Source organism: Fringilla coelebs (assembly GCF_963513975.1).
Source record: "Fringilla coelebs genome assembly, chromosome: 4".
Classification (NCBI taxonomy): Eukaryota; Metazoa; Chordata; class Aves; order Passeriformes; family Fringillidae; genus Fringilla; species Fringilla coelebs.
In genome coordinates, this window is record NC_140032.1 from 15,806,509 (window position 1) to 15,828,870 (window position 22,362).

Consider the following 22,362-nt stretch of genomic DNA (forward strand, 5'->3'; position numbering starts at 1 on the left):
AAAAGATAGCAAACAAGGGTAGAAATAACTGGCAAGCTTTTGCAAACAGAGGAAATCTACCTACCCAACTCCCAAGGACCTGAGATGATAGGTAGAGTCTTGTAAGACTTTGCGAGAAGATGGATAACAACATGAAAAAAATTACCAGGCATGGAGAGTCACTCTGGCTAGCTGATCTGAATGCAAAGAGTTGTGGAAAGCTTAAAATACTAAACAACAATAAAACAGTAGAGGGTATTGATGAATGCAAAGTAATGCATATGAGGGGAAAAAATCCTAATTAGATCTAAACCACAATGGACCTTAGCTATTATCATGCGGCACAAAAATCTCTGAACCATTATGGATAATTCCATGGAAATGTTGGTTTAATGATATGTAGTAATAAAAGAGGCCAACCACAAGCTTTCAGATCAGGAAAAAAAGGTAACTGGGGATGGGTACAATGGAGGTTTGCAAGTCATGAAAGTTCTGGACTTTCTGTGATTAGAGAATGATTATTCAGCCTAAAAATCATGATTCTAATAAATAAATTACCAAAAAATCTGAGGAGACAATAAAATTAGCTCACAGTTTTTAACACAGTAAGAGGAAATAATTTTTCATACAATGCACAAGGTGTAGAATTCATTGCTGCTGGGCTTCAAGTTGCAAGCATAAACAAATTTTAAACATATTAGGTGTATATTAGCAGAGGCAAAATACCCTGGCAATTCCAGAATGTAGTGCTGCAGGCACAGTCTCCCATTTGGGATGAGCTGATATATCAGTAAAAAACGTTTGGTCATTTCCCAGTTTTGCTCACTTATCCTTTCCCAATCCATCTGCTACTGGTGGCAGGAGAGTGGACATCTGACCCTTCTTCCCCACAAATCTTCCTTTCTGAAAAGGCTCATTCCAAGGCCTGATCATCTGTGTAGTAAATATTAAATCCTGTAACTCCCTTTGACTTCCAGGTTGGTATCAGTGTCTCATCCTCAATTAACTGTTTCTCTGCTCATATCCCTTTCCCCCTTGCTTTCCACCAATACTTCCAAAGATAGAACAATTTTGATTCCACTCTCTCACCTGCCTTCATTGCACTTTCTCGAAGATTTTTAAGTTCACGCAATGTGATGCTTTTCATAAGAATTTTCTAAGACAAAGAGCACCCTCCTGCCAAATTTCAAATCTGTATTCCCAAACAATAGGATGGGCAGCAGAGGGAGGGAGGGAGGGGAAGCTACAGCCATTCAGAGCAAGGTTTGCCAGGACTTTTCAGTGTGGTCAAAAATATATATATATTCCCATTGCCTAATGCCTGGAAATGTTTGAATCATTTTTTCTGAAATTTTCCAAAACAGATTCAACTAAGAAGAAAAGCAGTGTGAAAAGCTTCACCTCACAGAGAAGCCAAACAGTTAAAGTCTGGCAAAGCTATCAGCAACTGCAAACTGGGTGATATCATGGATAACATTATGCAACCTTAGTAAAACCTTATCTGTTGTAGCACCAAAGAGAACAAAATGTAGCACAAAATATGTGATTACTGATGCTTTTGATATAATGAAAGCATAGATTTCAGTGATAGATTTTGGTAGTAATTTCATTGCACATTATTTTAAGAGTGCATTATTTTATTTTGCAAGAGATTTTGGTAGTAATTTCATTGCACATTATTTTAAGAGTGCATTATTTTATTTTGCAAGTTGTCATCGAATTTAAAAAATCCTTTTTGTCATGGGTCAAGAGGATTTTAAAACTAGAAGTAATTGTAACACCAGCCCTGGCAATGACTGCAACAAATAATCCCCTGCAATTTTCTTTGTTTGCAAGTATCCACAATTTTTTAAATTAAGATTGATTTTCAAAAATGGGAAAGTAGCCGTATTTAAAAGGACCCTCACTAACTGAAGAAAAGCCAGTTTCAAATGCAGATAAATAAGGGGATTCACAGCTAGGACTGAGGCTGGAGGCAGTAATTTACCCCACTGAGTGCAGTGAAGCCCAATTCACCCTCTTGGTGATGGGCAGCAGGCACCAGCGTTCAAACACTGAGGCACCCGGAGCCAGCAGCTCCTCTAAGCCAGGACATGACACCAGGTCAGAGGGGAATCAGCTGCAAGGACTTGGACTGAGTCCCTCCCCTTTGTCTGGCCTCTCATATGTGACAATCAAGAGGTGCTGTATAGATATAACTATAATTAAAAGATAGATTTGCATATGTGCCTTCTGAGTTTCCTGGCTTTTCCAAGCTTTTTTAAAAATAGTGGTCCATTAGGACTGATCTTTATTAATTATACCTAAGGTGATAATTACACTCCTAAACTAACTAATAATGGCCAAGTTCTTAGCTGCTTGGAAAGTGGTTAAAGTGTCTTGCTTGTGGCTCTGTAAATCGGAAGAACTTTATTTTTCATTGATCAAGAAGGTTTGATTGCACATACTTGTTTGTTTTTTGAATATAAACAGAAACAGTTTCCAGGTGAGAAAAAGGCTGCCACCAGTTTACAAGATCTGACCGTTAGCAAATCTGCTGTTTTCAATGCAGAATTCTTGCAGGTCCTGTTCACATCGGGGCCTGTGATGTGCCTCCCTGTGTTTATGACACAGCCACCCTTTCAGAACTTCTCTGTCACCAGCCTAAAGGTAAAGCTAAGCCATGTACCAGGTACATCTTCTCCCAACAAAAGCTTCCAAAGGAAATTCCACAATAAACTTCACTGAATTTTACAGAGATAAAATATTTAAATCTTCACGGGACCACTCCAACTGGACTAATACAGGGGTGATTTGGGCTGTTCTAAGAAGACACAGTGGAAAACTGGTCTGTGACTTGCATTTGAAACACAAGAAGTTGTTCTGCAGGCTGAATAAATGACACTGGAAAGCAGGTGACAAAAATATTTCTCAGAGGGAACCCCAGGTCCTGCCCCACTATTTACAGTCCTGCCTTCCCTACGAACCAGCCAATATACTAGCATTTAAAAATAACCTTGCACTGTGAATTTGCTGTCAAGTTGCTTCATTTTTTTTTCAGCTAAAAGAATTTTAAGTTCAAACACAGCAGAGCCATTCTCAGCTGGGTGTGATTCCCTTCAGCAGAAGAGATTCTGATTCTCAGATTGAGGAGAGAGAATTCAGGTTGTCTGCTCAAAGAAGGCATCTGCTGGACAGGTAATCAAAAATTTTATTTCTTTTTTTTGTTGCTTTTTTTCTTCCCCTTTTGAAACAGATCAAATTTCATATGGAGAATCATGGAGAAACAATAAACATGGAAGCCTAGAATAGCATTTTTGCAGAAACAAGTTTCAGGATAGAATAACACTTTAATTTTTTCCAGGCTTCCCACAGTATTGCTGGCAAGCCTTGAAAGCTGTAGAAGAGCAAGCAAACAGATTCTAAATATCTACCATAGGCCAGATTGTATTCAGCCCTGCATGGGACTGCAAGAAGCGAGCCCAAGGGGAGAGAAGACAAAGAACCTCCTCCTGTGCTGAGGCATAAAACAGCAGGGAAACATGAGCACTGTCTCATGCAAAGATGAATCATGACATCAGTTTCTCCCAAAAAAGGGCTGGGAAGAGTTCAGGAGTGACTGGCAGTTGTCCCTCTTTGGCAGTGGCCACCAGAGCTGTTCAAACATGAGAAAACATCTTTTCAAAGGACTGCTGCATTTCACCTGCCAAATTTCTTTACAACTCCTGCAAAGACCTCAGCCAAAACGCACAGAGACATCTTTAAATGTGAGCCCTTCCTCTTTTAAGCTGAGTCCAGCACAGGCCTCATTATCAGTCAGCTTATGGAAGGGATGTCTGAATCCCAGGAAATAAGAAATTCCCAGGAACGAGCATATACTGTATGGACTGCCTACACACACTAGGCTTTTTAGAGATTCTTGGTGGGTTTTTTTGGGGTTTTGGTTTTTTTTCAAAGTATTTTACATCTGTGATCCTAGAAGCTGAGGAAGTACTATTTCTAGGAGAAAAAAAAAAACTTTTAAGTTTTTTAGAACACTAGCATCATATACTTGGAAAGAAGTAACATATTCTGTCATTCCCTCTGTGCAAGGCACAAAATGAAGAATGGATGGTTTGGTTTCGTCAGACAACAGCTGAAGGTGAAACCAAAATATGCTTGTGGCTCCCCCATCTAGAAGACTGGTGTGTTTTTACACCTTATTCTTATTTCAGGTAAACATTTATGCAGCATTGTCAGGACTTCTGAATTCAGCATCTCTACTAGCAGATTTACAAACTAACTAAAGCAATTGATACAGACTTTCTACTGAAATAGAACCTCTTTTTGACAAAACACTGCTAGGCATTTAGCACACGTGCTTTATCACTGTTCATGTACAACTACGAAATAATTAAAGCAAAGAAAATGTGTCAGATTGGAGGGTGAAAATAAAACCATCTTGCTGACCACCAAACAAATCCTTGCCTTGAAATCCTCTCTCTTGCTGCTTCCCATTTGTTTTCTCATTCAAACTTCTAACTTTGCTCCTAACCCAAACTGTCAACTACAGAGGATAGTTGACAGGATAAGGATAATAAGGAATAATAAGGAAAAATAATTTCTTGAAGAGACCTCATGGTCATGCAGCAACATCATTTTTTTTTCACAGATTTCTTCCCCTGCAACTCCTCTGCAGGAAAATCTGATGAAGATGGGTGTAATCAGAAGACCTAAATTTTTTTTTCCTGCTTTTAAAAACAGCAAATTGTGTTCCATGTAATAACTTATCAATCGACTCTAATGAAAGAAGTTTCCTTTTTAATTATATGAGCACAAGACCCCTTTATTTTCAGCAGCATTAAAAATTAACAGTATTTTTACTTGTGTGCTTTTAAGTTATAGGACTCTTTCCTTTAAAAATAGACACATTGGAAATTAGTTCAGCATCACATGAAGATATGCACAAAATTATTCAAACAGTAGAAATCATCAACTATTGCCATTCACTCTCTTAAATGATATTAATATTTAAAATAACTAAAACATCAAAACACCATGGTAATTTTTATCCTGTACAGCTTAGTTCACAAGTGTTTGACTCTTGTTCGTATGTTGTGACTTTAAAACACAGGTGCATGGGGTACATGGTAGCCTGTAACAAAAACACCATGAAGCAATGGAGCTTCATTCATCTATACCAGCTGTGGATGCAGTAGCATGATCATCTGTTATAGCCAGAGAAATGCCAAAATTCTTTTACGATATAAAAACCATGCAGCCTTACAATTTTAAAGCAGGATGCATTGATGCATCCTTCACAAACAAACAAACAAACAAATTCTTGGCAGCACAGAACTCTTGACAGTTTTTAGCTTACATCTCTCAGTGAATACTCCTTTCTTTCCCTTACCCTGGCCCCTGGCACATTTTATATGGGATATTTAATAGACCCCATCAGCTCATAGTACACAAGGCTCAGAATTGGTTGCCTGTACTGAATAGGCTGGGAAAGCTGCCCCAACAAATCTGTTCATGCTTAAGGTCTGGTCACTGCCAAGTGACGTGCTCAAGACAGCTGCCTTTCCATCCTCTGCTGTTAGTTTAACTCCACATTCACAGCAGAAAGGACAAAAGATACACTCTGCAAATATGCCAAAAGGAGAAGCAAGACTGCTCTTAGGCCCAAAATTCAACCCTGCTGGTGCAGAGCTGGTGTCTAATTTTCTCAGGCTCAAAAGATTTGAAACAAAATAAAAAAGGGTCCTGAATTTCATCAGGAGTCTGAGAGACTTGAGAAAGCTCAAGCTTACTTAGGGATCTTCCTTCTATTAGTCATAGCAAATATATTTAAGCAATAAATACATGTGAGCAGAGAAAAAAAAAGTAAAATAATAATAGATGCAAGGTTGAAAGTGAGGCAAAACTGATGAAATTGCTGGAGGATTCTGTCCTTATGTAGAGACCCAGTCATGTTGCCAAGGTCAGCTGGAGCTTGGGTTATCTGTTGCCTGAGGCTATTCTACCTTGTTTTCATTCAGGGATCATTGTTCTTCACTTGTTTACGTGGATTTTATTCCACCCTTTTCTTCATACTGTCTTCCCTTTTCAGCTTGCAGTCCCTGAGGGACACACCAGAACCCCATCCTGGTTGTGCACCAAGAAATCCAGACTACTCCAATGGGAAAGAGCAGCATTAGGTGAGAACAGTTTTCCTCTTTAAAGAAGATAAAGAGACGGAGAGAAGGTATTTAACAAATCCTTTGTGAAAAGTGACAAATTCACTAATTACTTTTAAGGATGGTTCATGTGTCTAAGTGAAGAAGGGATATTATTTAAATACCTTTATTACCATAAACAACGTAGTTAAACAAAACAGAGTTTTTCCTATATTTTAATGCCATTTAATGCATTACATGTATCCATACTTAAAAGATTCATCAGAGGGAACATGATAAAGGAGAAATGATGGAGGGGAGGAAACTAAAGGGGAGAAAGAAAGGCAGATAACAAGGTGTACATTATATCATACATATAGCAGCATAACTGAGTTTTTAGAGTGGAGGTTTTAGGTAAGATTTTTACAGTGAAATATTGTGTAGAGTTGGGCAGGGAAAGACCAAGAGACCTGAATCTCCATCATGAGTTTAACACTTAGCTTTTGCATCACTTAAAACCATTGCAGCATAAGCCAAAGCTTTCTTATTCCTTCCTTTAGGGTCAGTATCTGTAAAAAACTTTACAGGAAGCACATTCAGTACTCTGAACTTTCACAGGAAATATTATACCAAGGGGCAGAACCAAACCCTGCCATTAGCAGTGCCAGCTCCCATTGACTGAAGAGGGAAGCGGAGTTGCTTCTATCAAAGCTGACTTTGGCAGAGGTAGTCCCATAAAGCCATGTATTAGGCTTCCTTATCTTTTCCTCTCTGTGGAATTTGAGATCATTTCTAAGCTGCTGCACGACTTACATGCCCCTGAATGCAAGATACAGAACTAATTTAATATTTTGCCTACCTTGGAATAATAATTTTTAAATTTTTGTGCAAGAAAGGGGCAAAATATTTAAATTTCAAAAAAAATAACAATTAGTGTCATTAATGTAGTAATTATTTTCTGTTTAAGTTTTGTTTCAACTATATTTCTGTATTTTAGGGACATTTTTTTTTTTCTTTACTTGGGCTCTGAAAGTTTTTACATCTTCAAGGACAATTAGAAGTTTGTGATTAAATAAGTAATGCATAAAACTTCAGGATAAAACTACTGCATACATTTGGAGGACAGTATGCATAGAAGGAATCCCTATAGGAATAGAAATAATCTGTTACTTAGACATGAAAGATAACCACCACTGTAAGCCTAAGGTGCCTAGATTTTTAAAAGATTTCTTGACATTTGAAATCAGATGGAATCAGTTCAAAGTTCCTCAAACACTTCAGAAGAACCAACTAAAAAATTGGCTCTACTCTGCCTATATCGTATAATTTCCATTATGAATATATGCATTGAACCTATTTTTATAATGCAATAAAGTTTGTATAGCAGAATAAGTACATAGCACAGCCTTTGGAAATGTGTTGTAGAAAATAATTTAGTAAAACAGAAACATCTGGCAATTTTTTATCAGAAGAAAAAACTTATTTCTCTTTGAGAAAAAAGAGCACCCATCATGGTCTGTGTGCGCACAAAGTTCATTCACTTTCCAAAAAAAAAAAAAAAGAAATTTCATTAAAAGATTTGAAAAGCATTTTCCAAGCAGTTAACCTCATCAGAAATGGTTGTATGTCCTTTATATGGGATTTAAAAGTTTCTTTGTGTGAACAGCATTAATCAAGGCCACTATTTGATTCAAGATCCATCCCTACACTATGTCAGTTGTACAGCTTTGGGAAAAGATCTTTAAACCTCTGTAGAAAAGACTACATGGAAATAGCTGATAAACTGGTATTGATTTTCACATATCGCCCTTGTCAAAAGGATTTATTGATGTGTCAATGCATGTTGTGGCAAGGATCATAGCAGGATAGCTCTAAAGGATTTATGGTGAATCTACAGGCTTTAATACACTCTGTGGTAAATAACTAACAAGTACTGTGTGTATTGATTCCTGTCGTGTGGTCAATGGAATCTTTAGCCCACTAATTGTTGGTATTGACAAAAGGTTCATGATCTAAATGAGCAACAGAACATCACTCCAAACCAACACTGCTCCAAAGATGCTTTTCTTCACCATGCACCCCACCAGGAACAATGCTTAAGCACAGAAGTATTTATCAGGACTTTGCCTCACTAACTTAACTGGAGCCTGGTTAGTGTTCAGATGCCTGCTCTCCCCCTGCTGCGGTCCCATGCACCTTTAAGCATCTGTAACTCAATTTAAAATTTGGACTTATTAGTGGGCATCTTATTGGACTTATAAGTGGGCACCTTACTTCAACTTCAGACACTTGGATTCAGAACTATTAGTGGTTTATTATTTTCAATATTTCAAAAATTTAATATTTAAATATATGTGGGTACAAAGATCAGAAAACAGTTTCACATCTGCAAAGAATTTTCTGAGAAAAATATTATTTTTGTCTTTCTATAGGTGTTTGCTTATTCTTGGCACCTCAATGTCTCAGCTGGGACTTTTAATTTTATTGTCTACAAACAAAGAAATAAACAATTAAATAGTTGTAAAAAGATTTATCAAATTTATTGCTAGTGTAAAATCAATATCCAGAACTAATATAGCTGGTAAAATAATTATTAGCTAAATAATAAGTAAAATTTCCATTCAGACTTAAGCATAACTAGGTAAATACAGCATGTGTATATAGAGCACTCTCAATTTGTTCCATTAGCCTTGTCTCTTCCACTGAGTAATAAATACAGATTACAAGGTTTTTGAATCACTGTCTCTCACAAAAAAAAAAAAAATAGTCATAAAAACACCAGCACTCCAAGACAAAACAAACAAATAAGTAGGCAAGCACTAAAGCTGGCTTTCTAAGACCTGAGAACTGGTTTGTACTCCTCTTACTCCTCAACCACTTGAAAAAAAATATAACATTGAGCTTATCAGAGTTGGATTCATTTGTGCCCAAGACAGAAGAATAAATGAAAAACTGAAGATTCTGAAGAGCAAAAGCAGGATATTTTCTTCTACAAACCAATCTGCAGGATTCAAGAAAGAGATGGGATTTCAAACTTAAGTTTAAATATTGATAGACAATTCTGAAATTCAACATTACCTTCTTTGTCCCTTTTTTTTATTATTTATTTGAAGTTTTAATTGCTTTTGTGTCTTTCTACAGCAATGTTTGCAAGCCCATTTAAAAAGTGCTTTTGCCTGAGCAGCGCAGATTATTATTGCCTTAAGGTTGCTTTGCTTTCCTAAAAGGGCAATTTGTGGCTTGTGGGGAGCAAGTTTGTGGTAAAACAGATGGACTCAGTGTCTAGCCTACTTTGAGGAGCGTTGACTTGAGATGGAATTTCTCGTCACATCAGATCTACACTAGCCACTCATCAGCTTGATAGCTACAGAAAAACCAACAACTTCCTATGTAAATATTTACCAGTTCAAAGCATGCAGCCAACCTGATATTCATACATACATCAAACGTATGGGCAGAGAAACTGTTTCTAGCACATTGCAACAAATGCTAAATCAAGTAATTTTTAGTAAAATGCCTGAAAGTCAAATCTATAAATGTATTTAGTACTTGTGCTGCCTTGAGAACCTGAGCCAGTCTATGTTACTGAACTCCCTTGGACCTTTTTTTCCCAAAAACTTTTAGGTAAAATGGTGTGATTGAAAACACAGCTTACTGAATCCACAAGAAGTCAGGAAAATGTGCTCATATGTTTTATCTTGACTGAATTAAAAAACTTTCTGATCCTGATTAATAACACTGGGATGTGTGTTTATGTATATGCCTAAATGCCATTTACTTTAGCAAATATTAACAGCTCTGCTGTACAGGGATCCTTTCCTCAAACAGAACCTTCATTATAGGGGAGCTACTGGTCTCATTTCCTTTTCTTATAATTTCTTACCAGTATATTATAAAATTATCTTTTTGCCACATTCAGGTCACATATCTTAAAAGCAGTGGATATGAATATAACATACAGCCTGAAAACCTTCTATCTAGGGTAACAACATCAGCAAAAGGACAGAAAAGGAACTTCTTAAATCTCCACAGCATTTATTAATCCAAGGTCTCATTTAAAAAAAAAAACCCTACCTTTTCAATCATGCACACTGAGATGCTGAGCAATGATTTAGTTATGAATAAATAAATTTTAACCTGTTCAGTCAAATTGTATTCTTTAGTTCACATAATACCTTTGTTAGGATCCAGCAATCCTTCTTACATCTTAATACATCAGTAAAATAGGAAGTAATTAATAAAGTATACTATGAACGGTAATATAACCAATATGTCCTGGTTTACAGGGTTAGAAGGTATGACTAATTACTGGTATTGTTCTTTACAACCTCCTGATGAGATTAATAATAAAATACCACATGGGACTTCACCATCTACTGCTCAATTCAATATTTAGCTGGCAGTTTAGCTTCATCTGAATATAATCTCCAGCAGCTCCTTAGACAGCCAAATGGTACAACAAGGCAATACAAGCATCCATTGCAAGCAGTGTTGTGCATGCTTTGCAAGAAGCAGAAAGGGGCTAGTTAAAAGTGCTGAAAGGCAGCACAGAGCAAGGAGACAAGTATCCTGCATCTAAGATGTGGCATTCAAGCATGCAAAGAAAACCCCACTTCTTACAAGTTATTTGACAGGAAGAAGTGGAGTTGGAAAAGTCAGGATGATAGAGGACCTTTTGCTGGGATTTCTGCAATTATATCATAGCTATGTACAGTGCCCCAAAAAACCCCCCATAATTTCTCAAAAGCACAAGCTAAATAACAAGGAAGTCGCACTAAATTATACTTAAAAGCATTGCAAAAGAAAAGGTTCTAATTAAGGAACTTTGGGGGGCTTTTTGATACCCAGATTCTTAGTTAAGTGTGGTAATTCACTCTTTGAATAAGTAATTTTCTTATTCATCTCGTTCCACTCCATCAGAGCAGCACTGAGTCCTATGGCACAGGATAGCAACAGGGCAGCTAAAAGGTGAAAATTAAGAATATAATGCTGATCAAGGGGAGCACGGTCCAGAAAACAGTTTTATACTGGTAGAAAACTCATGTGCCTGCTTCATTCCAGGCCAGAGCTATCACAGCCAAAAGCAACACAGGAAGGATGAGTTTATCCATCCCCTTTACACTTCTCCAATTTCATTAATATTCTTTAAATTTTAATTTGTACAGTTGTAGAATATTTTAAAGACCAATAAAGGGATTAAAGTGAGAGTATTTTGATAAAATGCAGTTGGCAATGATGCATATGGTGTTTGCTGGGGACATTGCCTGGGCTGATGACAGAGAAGACACTGAAGCTCCACCATGAGATATTTTATGTTTTCAGTAACTATCAGCACTGTCACTAAAGGCTGATCTGCAAGTGTCTCCTGTGTCCAATTATCACTACCCATTTTGGTAAATGACAAGCTATCAGGACAAATCTGTCTTCCAGACTCCTTCTGGGTATTTAAACATAGCACATTTCCCTGTTACAAGCTAAATCTGTGGGCATAAGCACTATAAATGCAGTTTACCAAATTTATGGCAAGACTGCCTTTCTTCTTTTGAAGAAACCAAAAACCAAAAAATGGTTTGAGTACAGTTTCTCTCCTTTCTTTCTTTTTAATATAGATATGGTTTGATTCTTTCTACACCACGTCAAGTCAGAGAATGATAGGAGGACTTCAGAGGAAACAGGTAAATCAAGCCACTTTCAAAGTGACTGTAATTTGCAGCAATAAATAGGACTCTACTAAATATGAATTCCCACCTAAATATTCATTTTCCCTGCAAATCAGCCCAACACGATAACCCAGTCTCTTCAAACTACACTGTGCACCACGCTTTGCTGGCACAATTTGGGCTCAGCTTCAGATTAGTTTCTTTGGGCAGGACTGTGAGCTATTTCTTAGGTCTAATAGGAGAAAAAACAGATTTCCCAAAGAATCCCCAAACCTGGATGCTCTAGTGCTGTCTCCACTGGACAGAAAGCTTTTCCTCTACCATACCAGAGATTTTCCCTCTTCGCCCTCTACTATTCCTACATGGGAGAAGAGGGAAATAGCAATATAAGATTTACCTTCTTAAAGGCTTCCCTGCTGATGACAAATGTCTGTTTTTAAACATTCCCAGTGTTGCAATCTTAACTGCAATCTGTAATGCATTCATAATTAGAGCTGCCCTTAAAGACGCGTGTGAAATTCAAGTGTGCAATTAATCTTACTCCAGCCACTGGAACACACTGCCCTGAGGTGGCTGCCAAGAGCTGTAAGGCTGCTTCCAGGAGCACTCTCACTGCTGCTTTCTGCAGTGGCCCTGCTGGGGGAGGGATGGGGCAAAGGAAAGAACTCCCATACAAGCCTGACTGTGCTCAGTTACATGCTCCTGTGTCATCCGACCAACAGCGCACAGAAGACAAGCAGCGTTCCAGAAAGAGTCCCCATCTGTGTCCTCAGGCAAGCCTTCTCTATGAACAGTGAGACAGGCATCTCAGCTGCCTTCTCAGGCTCCTCAAAACCAGCAAGGAACAGATCATTTCACACTTAGACTTCAGTCACATGTTGCTGTGTAACTACAGTCGAGAGACTCCAGTCAAAGGCACAGCTCTAGGCAGCATTACCGCAAGAAAAGCTGCAAATTTGGCTACCAAAAACTACTCAGGAGGCCACAGAATATCCCCAAAAGGTCATAAAAGTAGTTGAGAGTCTTTAATCCCCAGAACCTCTGGGATACCAAGTTCTGTGCCATTCCTGCTTAGCTATCCAAGCAGATTGCAATGTTTATTTTTCTTGAAGTACATTTCCAACTGTTTTCAACTTGAAAATATTTTCCAAAACCCTCTGGCCCTGCCAGGAGCAAACGTTTTGGTGCCTGTCAGGATTGGGGCTCAGTGCTCAGCTCCTCTCAGTTGCTGGTACTTCCCCTGTGAAATGGGGAGTTACTGCTTCTTCCCAGCCCTGTTAACCTTGTTTATTTAGATGGAAAACTTGTTGGGAGAGAAACTGTCTCTCACCATATGTATGTAGACTACTCCAAACAATAAGGCCTTTGCCTCTCCAGGCACTATCAGCATTTAAGTAAGTAAGCCAAGTGATGATAATTCTTAGAGAAAAATGCAGGAAAAATAACCTAAAAATCACCAGAATTGACATAAAACTCTCCAGCAGATGGGGGCCTAGCACTCCCTGAGGGCCCTGCTTATGCGAAGACCAGTTACTTGTAAACATTTATAAATTCTGGCAAATATGTACAGACTTCCACAGAAGCAATTGCATTCCCCTTCTCTTCCATCAGAGGCAGCTGGTGCTGTCTGGAATACACCCCATCTTTAGCTACATACACATATATGTCTGTAAAATGAGTTCTTGTATGTGCTGAAGTGTCCAGGGCAAGGAAAAACTCACATGAAAAGATGGTTCTAAGAATTATTATTTTTGATTAAAGCATCACCCATGCAAGACACACAAAGCAATGTTGTTGTCTTACTCAACTTACATTAGATCTCCCAGCCAAGTTAAGTTACACTGTTCATTTACAGGTAGGGGCATTTTTTCCTAAAGTTTACTTGACAAAATAATGAAAATCTGTTTTCCAAAATACAAAATGACAAGTTATAATGTCCTCTCAAGTGTTTCAAGTTATAAGTCATTTATATTTATAAAATATAGTGGCTATTGAATACTGTAATAAAGTAAGAAAAAACAGATTCAAATTAATAGACTGCAATAAAACCAAATAACAAATATAACCCTGTCGTGGTACAAAATTAAGATGTTATAGGAAGATAATTACTAAAATTATCTTTTTTGCTAGTAATAATCACTAAACAAAATCAGTACTTTAACTCACATATAGCAACTATACTGGCAAAAAGGACACCCAACAGGATCACAGTTGCAATACAGAAAAGCCAAAGAAATCTAACTGGAATGAGACACCTGGCTCCCATCTGCTGCTCTGAATGGCTCCTGACCTGACAGAAACCTGTGGCAATGAGGTTTTCATTAGGGAACAAGCACCTGAATAAATATGACTTACCTGTAATGGCATATTTCTAGAGAATACAAATAGAATACAATGAATACAGATGGTGCACAAAAGTCACCACACAGTCTGAGAACAAAAAATCTGCCTTCATATATTTGGGAATACACGTAATAAGGACAGTGGACAAAAGCAGTCAAGAATTTCCCTTACACTGCCTAGTGGTGTCTGTCTGTCTGTCTGTCTGTCTGTCTGCAGGATTTGAATCCCTGTCCCATGGCTCCCAAAAAGCCCTCAGCAGTTTGCAGGGCTGCACCACTGAAGCTGGACTGGCTGCAGAGCTGCTCTCAGGACCAAGCACCTCCTGATCAAGCACACCAGCAGCTCAGCCCTTTCTGGCACAGCTGAAAACAAACCTTCCAGCACCCCTCTGATTTTCATTCACCAGCCCCTGCACAACTCACAACAATCCATCAGAACAACAGGTTGTTATTTCCATGTTTGCATTCCCACTCCTGGCAGTGCACTGAAGGCTGATGAAGATTTCCCAAAGCATCAACTGTGATCTGAAGAGAAGCACCTTGATTAGAGAGGCATTGAAGAGCAGCCACAGAGTCATACAACTCTGTCACTCTAGAGAGTGAGGCCTGATGGCTGTTACCTCTTTTCCCACCAAGATGAAGAGGAAACTCACTTGGTATTTCTAAAGTACAGTTTTGCTTAATTATGCTGTCTGATCACTTTAAAGCCCTATTTGCACACAAACATTGTACAAATTATCTGTAGGAAAACAAGCTAATTGATAAGGGTGACTATGCAGATAGGTTTTAATCCCTTTCAAGACAGAAATTATTTACATCTGTTTTGAAACATTGGAAGCATCTGAAGCTGTGCTGTATCCTTGGCTCCTGTCTGGATCTAACCTGGATAGTCCCGATTTCAGGCTTTGCATGAAACTCCACTGAATCTCAGACTGCTCAGAGAAAAGAGCCCCCCCAGAGCCAGGGAGAGCACCTAGAGCTGTCCTGCTGTATGCCCAGATCAGTCCAGTGGGACCTCCCTAGGGAAATTAGCCAATGCAGCTGTAAATGCAGCGTGCTAAAATGGGCATGTAACTCTGGGGTGTTGCTAAACCTGCCGAGGTAACGAGCTGACTGAGAGGAAAGGCAGCAGGGGAGGGTGAGGAAGAGGAGGCAAACAACCACGGCCCCCAAGGTACTGTTGGTACCAGGGGCTGCTGCTTTCCTGAAAAAGATGAAGCACATGAAAACTTGAGGTGAGAGTGGGAAGGCTTTGGGGAGAGCCCAGGTAGGAAGGACAGTATAAGAGGCAAGGGAACAGCTATGAAGGCAGGACTAGCCAGAGCAGGGAACACTGCCAGGAACCATGCTGATCACTTATTTTTAAGCAGTCTATGGTTCACAGTTACAAGCTGTGCTTCTACAGACAGGCAGTGATGGCTATTGGAAAGTTTGTACTTCAGATATGCAAAAAGCAGAATCCTTGAATGGATTCATGTATAACTTAGAGAATTTGTTTTCTGTGTAATAGTTCTCTCCTGCATGCTAGAATCTATTTCTTCTAAAGCAGGTGATTCTTAGTTTGCTTTCTGGGCTACAAATATGGTCTGCTCAGGGTCCAGAGAAGCTCACTCTCTCCCTTCCCCCCACCTTCACTCTTAAGCCAAGTCAAGCCAGTGTAAGGGATTTTACAAAAACAGGCAGTTATAACAGAGTCAATATCACATTACATTTACATTTTAAGGAGTTTTAGGAGAGGTATACAAGAGTATTGTTCATCTCAGCTTGCTCTGTTTAGGGAGGCTTAGAATAACATTGCAAATGACATGTCTACTCCGATAAAACACTAGAGGGCTTGGATGCCACCTCGCACTTCGGCAGAACAGTAAATACAAAGAGCCTTACTATGGGAATATGAATATTCACTAGCAACAGAGAGAGGTGAATTGTTATGCAAGTGGCAATATCTACTGCATACACTGAAATTCCTCTTGCTTCACTCTACTGCACAATGTTCCTCCGCTTTTAGATGGATGTATCTGAATATATTTAGTGCCGTTAGCATTTTTATAAAATCTGACATGAGCTGATTTAGTCTGAAAAAACCCCAAACAACTGAATACCACATTATTTGTAACATATTACATTAATCAGCTCGTTAGAAACAACTCAGAGAAGACACGTTCTTCTACAAGCTTAAATACTTTTCTCTGCAGAAAGTAATAGATGAGTTAAACACAAATAGGAAAGCTTAGGGAGGTGTAAAGCGTATTAGAACTTCAAGTGATGTAATTTTAAACTGACCTAATACTATCTTAAGTCTGATTATTTGAAAATCTCAATCATAATATTTGTTAAAGTATCTTAAAATATTAAAGATCAGGAAATGGGGTTAGAAATTCTCTGAAATGTGTAAGGGAGGGCCAAGGTCCATACTCATCTTCAGCTTTGATACTCAGCACAGCTATTACCAGGCCTTCAGGAAGAATTTCAATAAAATAGCAGTAACACCCTCGAGTAGATCTGCTGGATAAGTGTCCACAAAAGACATTACTTCAACACTTGGACATAGTAGGAAAGCCAAATTTGAAATCAGCCTATAACCATTGGATGGACTTTACAAACAAATAAACCACTGAGAATGGGCTAATGGAAGAGTCTGGACGGAGGAAGTAACACAGGAAAAAACCCCAATCCATTACTAAAACACATTATATTATTAACTGTTACCACACAGTATGACAAGGCAAATAAGGAATAATTTAACTGAAGCATTTAGCTATTTCTCCTGCTTGCAACTGTCTGCAAATAGGCTCCTATTATTATTATTACTATTACTCTTCAGAGTTGCTCAATGAACAGTGTATTGAACACATCTCAGCATATAATGTTTGCAGCTGTTCACAGGGCACATTCCTTAGATAATTTGTTAGATGCAGTTCAACATTTGCACTGTAGAACAGTCTGTGTAAAGCACAAAATAAAGTTTAGGTTCCCTGACTAGCTAATATAAGCTTATAAACAATTTTTACCTGCAGCCCATTGAAAAAAATAATTTTTTAAAATTTAATCTCGGCTCTATCTTAAACAATAGAATTTTGCAAACCTTCACTTCAGCAATTCCTTGGCAACAATTTTCCATTGAAAATCATCACAATGCCTAGAGTTGAAAGAAAAAAAAGCCTGCAAGTGCATTGTGTTGGACTTTTGTCTCTTTACACTTAAATCTGGAATAAAGATAAGCCCCAAGTAAAGGCTTCAAGTGTCTTTTTGTTGTATTAAGAGATGGCAAGGAAAAACACTTGCATAAGTGCATTGAGCCCCGAAAGCCACTTATGTGCCATGTTCTGCACATGGTAGCAAAGCATTCAGAAGTGAGGCAGATAATATTCTACAGAGATGCATTAGAATACTTCTCAATTTAAATTTCTCAAGACCTCCATTACAGCAATAAAGCTCAGTCCAGTAATTTTACCCTTCTGAATAGGCTGAACATTAACTAAATCAGAATCAAACCACTGTGTGAAGCTTAGAAAATAATAATAAAAAAAAAGCTAAACCAAAGCTTCTATGAAGGAACAACTTCTAATAACAAACACAAGTTTTCTGTTATTCTTTCCCAAAACTGTGACTTAAATACAGGGAAAATTAATGTTAGAAGTTTAATTAAATTACTATGGTTTCCACCTGTTGCTTCATTATGATTGGTACCACTAAAAAGCAACTGTCATTTGATGGAAAGGTACTGCAATACACTGAGATATAGAAATACAGAATACTTAAATTTGATTTGTTTTCATTAATTCACTTTATCTGATGTTTTAAATAATGGAAAATTATCTTTCTTAAAACTCCCTGCCCATTTTTGCTGAAATATTACTGTTTTGATGAAAAATGCAAGTGTTGATTTTTAAACCTAAATTCTGACTTAGGGAATGATATTGATAGGAAAATATCACAGTTTGTCATAGTCCATGGATAGGCAGTGGAGGATAGGGAAGTCTTTATTTGCTGTTGGTATTTGGTCCTGTGTAGACTTTATTCATATACCCTGACACCAACCTGTCTGGATCCCAGCCAGCCACACCTGTTATATGGATATGTATATTGTTAAGATATTTGGAAGTGAAAATCTATTCTGGGGCAGAAAGATTCTATCCTGTAAGGTATCATGACCTAGTTACGCTAAATTGCTTAGAAGCTGATAGGAAAATTCAGACAATAGAATTTGAAAGTGTTCTCAAAATACCCCTGAATTCCTCAGTTACCTTTTGCAACATTTATGTCAATCGGGCTCCTTTGGGGCAGTCATCTACATGTGGGCTGCTTTTCTAAATTCCTTGTAGTTTGAGAGAAAGAGATGCTCTGAAGCTGCAATTCATCATGTCTATTTCAAACCTCCATATCAGAAGGAAAACTGTTTTCTATGCAAACATGTTTCTCTCCAGTACACGGAGTCTAGAAAAGGGACTCAGAGGTCATCATCCACATTTGGCCAGGTGAATCCCACTCTTCCTATTTGCAGAAGTCTCCTCTTTGCACACAGTCAGAGCTGTGGTCAGTGTGCTGGGAACAGGGCTGAACCCCAGATTTCCCCAGTTCAGGTGAGTGCCCTACTGCCTAACCTGTGCTCTGGAGTCTCTTCTCCAGCCCCACTGTGCTCAGGAAGCACAGATGAGATGCAGCTCTCTGGGCCCGTTAGATCAGCGTGAGGAAGACAGCTGAGGACACTCCTCACCAGCACCTTAAGCAAAGAAATAAATTTGGGCCAGAAAGGGAACAATGGCTGCTTCAGGAAGCATTTGAGCCAACAACCCTAATGAAGTGTTTCCTTGAACACAAAAGCAAAGACAAGATTTACAGCTCCTGGTTTTCCTCCTGTCTTTCTTGGTGACTAGGGTGGCAGGTTCCCTGCAGAGTGTCCTGGATGCCATAAATCCTCTTCTGAGAGTGTGGATAAGCAGCACAGATGAGCCTTGTGCCAAAATGAGCCTCCTTCCCTTTCTCTAATGGTTCTGCAGGCCTTCCACCTCCTGCTTTGGGTTCATCTAGCTCCTCTGTGGGCCAGGTAAGCCATTCACCTGGCAAAATACTGCAGGGATTTCACTGTTGGTTTGCTGTGGTAGCTTTCTGTTCCTTCAGCAAGACAAATCAAATCATGGAGAGGTTCAAGATGTGCTGCTGCAACTAAAAGAGACGGCAGGGCCGGAGGGAGACCACTGTGACAAGAACCAGGAGCTTAAGAGGTCATTGATGGAACAGCCCAGCCAGGAACAGGGCTGAGTGAGCTCCATCATTCATCCCTCCCTCCTTCCTTCACATTCCCCCCAGCCTGCACCCAGCCTCTCTCTCTTTGCCCTCTTGTGCTGCAGAAGCACTGCACAACCATTGCAGCTGGCTGGTGTTTGTTCACTCCAACCCAATTCTGGGAATTGATTCCAGCTAAAACCAAAAGCCATCCTTTTTATAAGAGGAAACGGTTTCTCAGAAAGGAGTTAGAGAACAAACACAGAGTTTAATGGATATAATCTCCATCTGGGGCTAAGGAGTGATCCATTTGCTCTGGATCCACAACTGCAGTACCAAGTAGGACAGAGAGAAAATGAGCATCACTGGGTCTCCCTCCTGGCTCTCTTCCTTCACAAGGAAGAAGGAATGATGGAGATACTCAGTGCTATCTATGTAGGACTGAGCTCAAAATAGTATTACCTAGCCTGACCAATTTTGGCATATTTTTTTCCATTTTTACCACTAGAAACTACAAGATATCCTCCAACAATTAAATACAGTTAGCATGGGAAATTACATATTTCTTGGCAGAGCAAGTACCCTGGAAAGTTACACTGAATTTTATTTCACAGAAACATGCCATCCATACACTTGTTAAAATTCAACTGAACTATAACTAGCTCTTGCATTAGCATATAGGAGCTGACTTAAGTTTACAGGAAAGCACCCCTAAACAGAGAAGAATATTATGTGCTGTTTCAAATGTTTTAGGATCTGGTTGAATTTAAAAACCTGTGATGACAGCTATAAATATCTATTATGTCATAATTCTGAAATGGGCAGTTATGCAGCTTTGAACAAAAAATGGTCACCTCAGCTTTTTTGGATGATTTATTTTAGCTTATTACAGACTACTTACACCCTGCTGTACTGGGTGTTTTTCATCTAGCAGAAAAACATATTGTTAGCTATATTTATGAAACAGTGTATACATATGCATAAATACATAGATATATTTATATATATATGCACATGCATGCATGTGCATATATATATTGATCAATCAAAATCTGAAAATTTAACTTTTTGGACCCTTAGATATTTTTATCTGTACCAACTGTAAGTTTGCTGCATAACAATTAAACACTGAATGCATGAAATGACATCAGATACACAATTATTAAAACACAGTTTTGAAATTTAAGTCAAATAAAGAGACTAGTTTGAATTTAGATAGAAACAACCATGACAACTTTAATCCTGTGTTCTAAATTATTCTTAAAACTACATTGTTAGCTACAGTTGCTGATATAATGCTCTGAATACACCAAGTTTCTCATCTTCCACTTACAACTGGAATACTTTCCAAACAGGAACCTTCTGCGTGATAATAGCATTTGTTTCATAAATGGTGTGGTAAAAGCAAAGAAATTATTATTTTTTTCTTTTTTTTTATAAATTTGTGGCTGATGTGAGATTTCATTGGAGACCTGGGAAATTCCCTATGAATCCATAGTTTTGGCAGGTCTCTGGCTACCACAGGAAAACCTGAGCAGGTGTATAATGCAAAATCTTGCACATTTTCTCTGGCAGTGCCCACAGCATTTAAGGAGTCTTTATCATCACAAAATCCATGAAAACAAAAATTGGAAAAAATTAATCTAAAAGAATTGGAAAAAATTAATCGAAAAGAAGGAAAAAAAATCAAGCCAAAAATATTTTCATTTGACACACACAATCAAATTAGTCTTTCATTCTCCCCAGTTGCTCTAACTGAAATCTTGTCCTGATCTGGGAAAGTTACACAAATGCTTTTTCTGGCATAAGGAAAAAAGGCAGGGCGGGCAACAGGGATAAGCCCAGAGAAGAAAAAGTCCCCATGTTCAGTGAGAGCAGTAGCTAATGCCTGCTAACAGGGTTTCCTGGGAGCTGCAGCTTCTCCCTGCTCTTCCAGCTTCGCAGGCACTAATTTTGTACGCTGTGAGTCACAGAGATGGAAAGTGTGGGCACTGCTCTGTAGCAAAGAGCATGCAGTGGAGCCAGCATTTTATTCTTCCTAGGAATTAAACTGGGACGGGGGAAGAGAAAAGCATCCCAAAATTGGAATTTGGAAAGACACAGGCTGTTCATACAGAGGGGAAAAAAAGGTGAGAACTGGCAGACAAATTACAGTCAGAAGCTTGAAGATTTAAATCTCTGTGTGAGTGTAGGTGCAAACTACTGCAATTTTTTTGGCTTGGCTTAGAAAAGCAGCGAGTTGATGGATGAAAAATCATAACTGAAAAGACAACAAAAAGATATAAACAGGCAACAAGAACAAAAAAAACATCAAAGGAAACCAGAGTGGAAGCAGTCAAGAAGACGAAAGGCAGAGAAAGGAGGTGACTTGGAGCGGCGCTACAAATAACTTAGGGGAAGCTAATATGATAGTAACAATTGCTCTCACGGATCCTTTCTCAGGAATCATTTGCCAAAACAAACAACTGAAGATCATTTCTGTGGATTAAAAAAAAAAAAAAAAAAGGGAAATGAGGATACTTGTTGTCTCTCACATATTTAAAGAAAAAACAGAATGACCAGCAGAGGAGGCCACTTCCCTCAAGAAATATGTGCAGGTAGAAAGGAAGAACATGATCCCTAGGTCAAGGAAAGTAACCCACCCAAATCAGCTGAAAGCAGCTCCTTCCTCGAGATCCATGTTGGTGAGCTCAGACACTTATGGTCATAAAAAGAAACCAGTCCATACAATCCAGGACACAGCTGCCACAAACATACAAGCCATTTTCAAAGAACCTGCTCCACTGCATTAAAAACTTTTCCACCTAGTCAAAATAGCTTGTATTATTGCCTTGCAGGACAAAGTTTATCAGCATACACTTATTTTCAGTAATTCTCCAGCATCTCCTTAATGGTATAAGTAGCCTCCTTCAAACTTGTTAAATCCAATGTTAATGCTGCAGGCAATGCTTGTTGTGTCCAGTATGCTGATACCTGTGATTCCCTGAACAGCCATCCTTAAATGAGGGAATTGTATCATGTAATTGCCTGTGCCACAAA

General features: G+C 38.6%; 1 protein-coding gene across 6 annotated transcripts in view; it reads right to left on the bottom strand.

Annotated features, from left to right (window-relative positions):
- Positions 1-22,362, bottom strand: part of LDB2 (LIM domain binding 2) — a 211,348-nt gene that overhangs the window by 157,654 nt on the left and 31,332 nt on the right. The gene's annotated exons all lie outside the window — the stretch shown is intronic.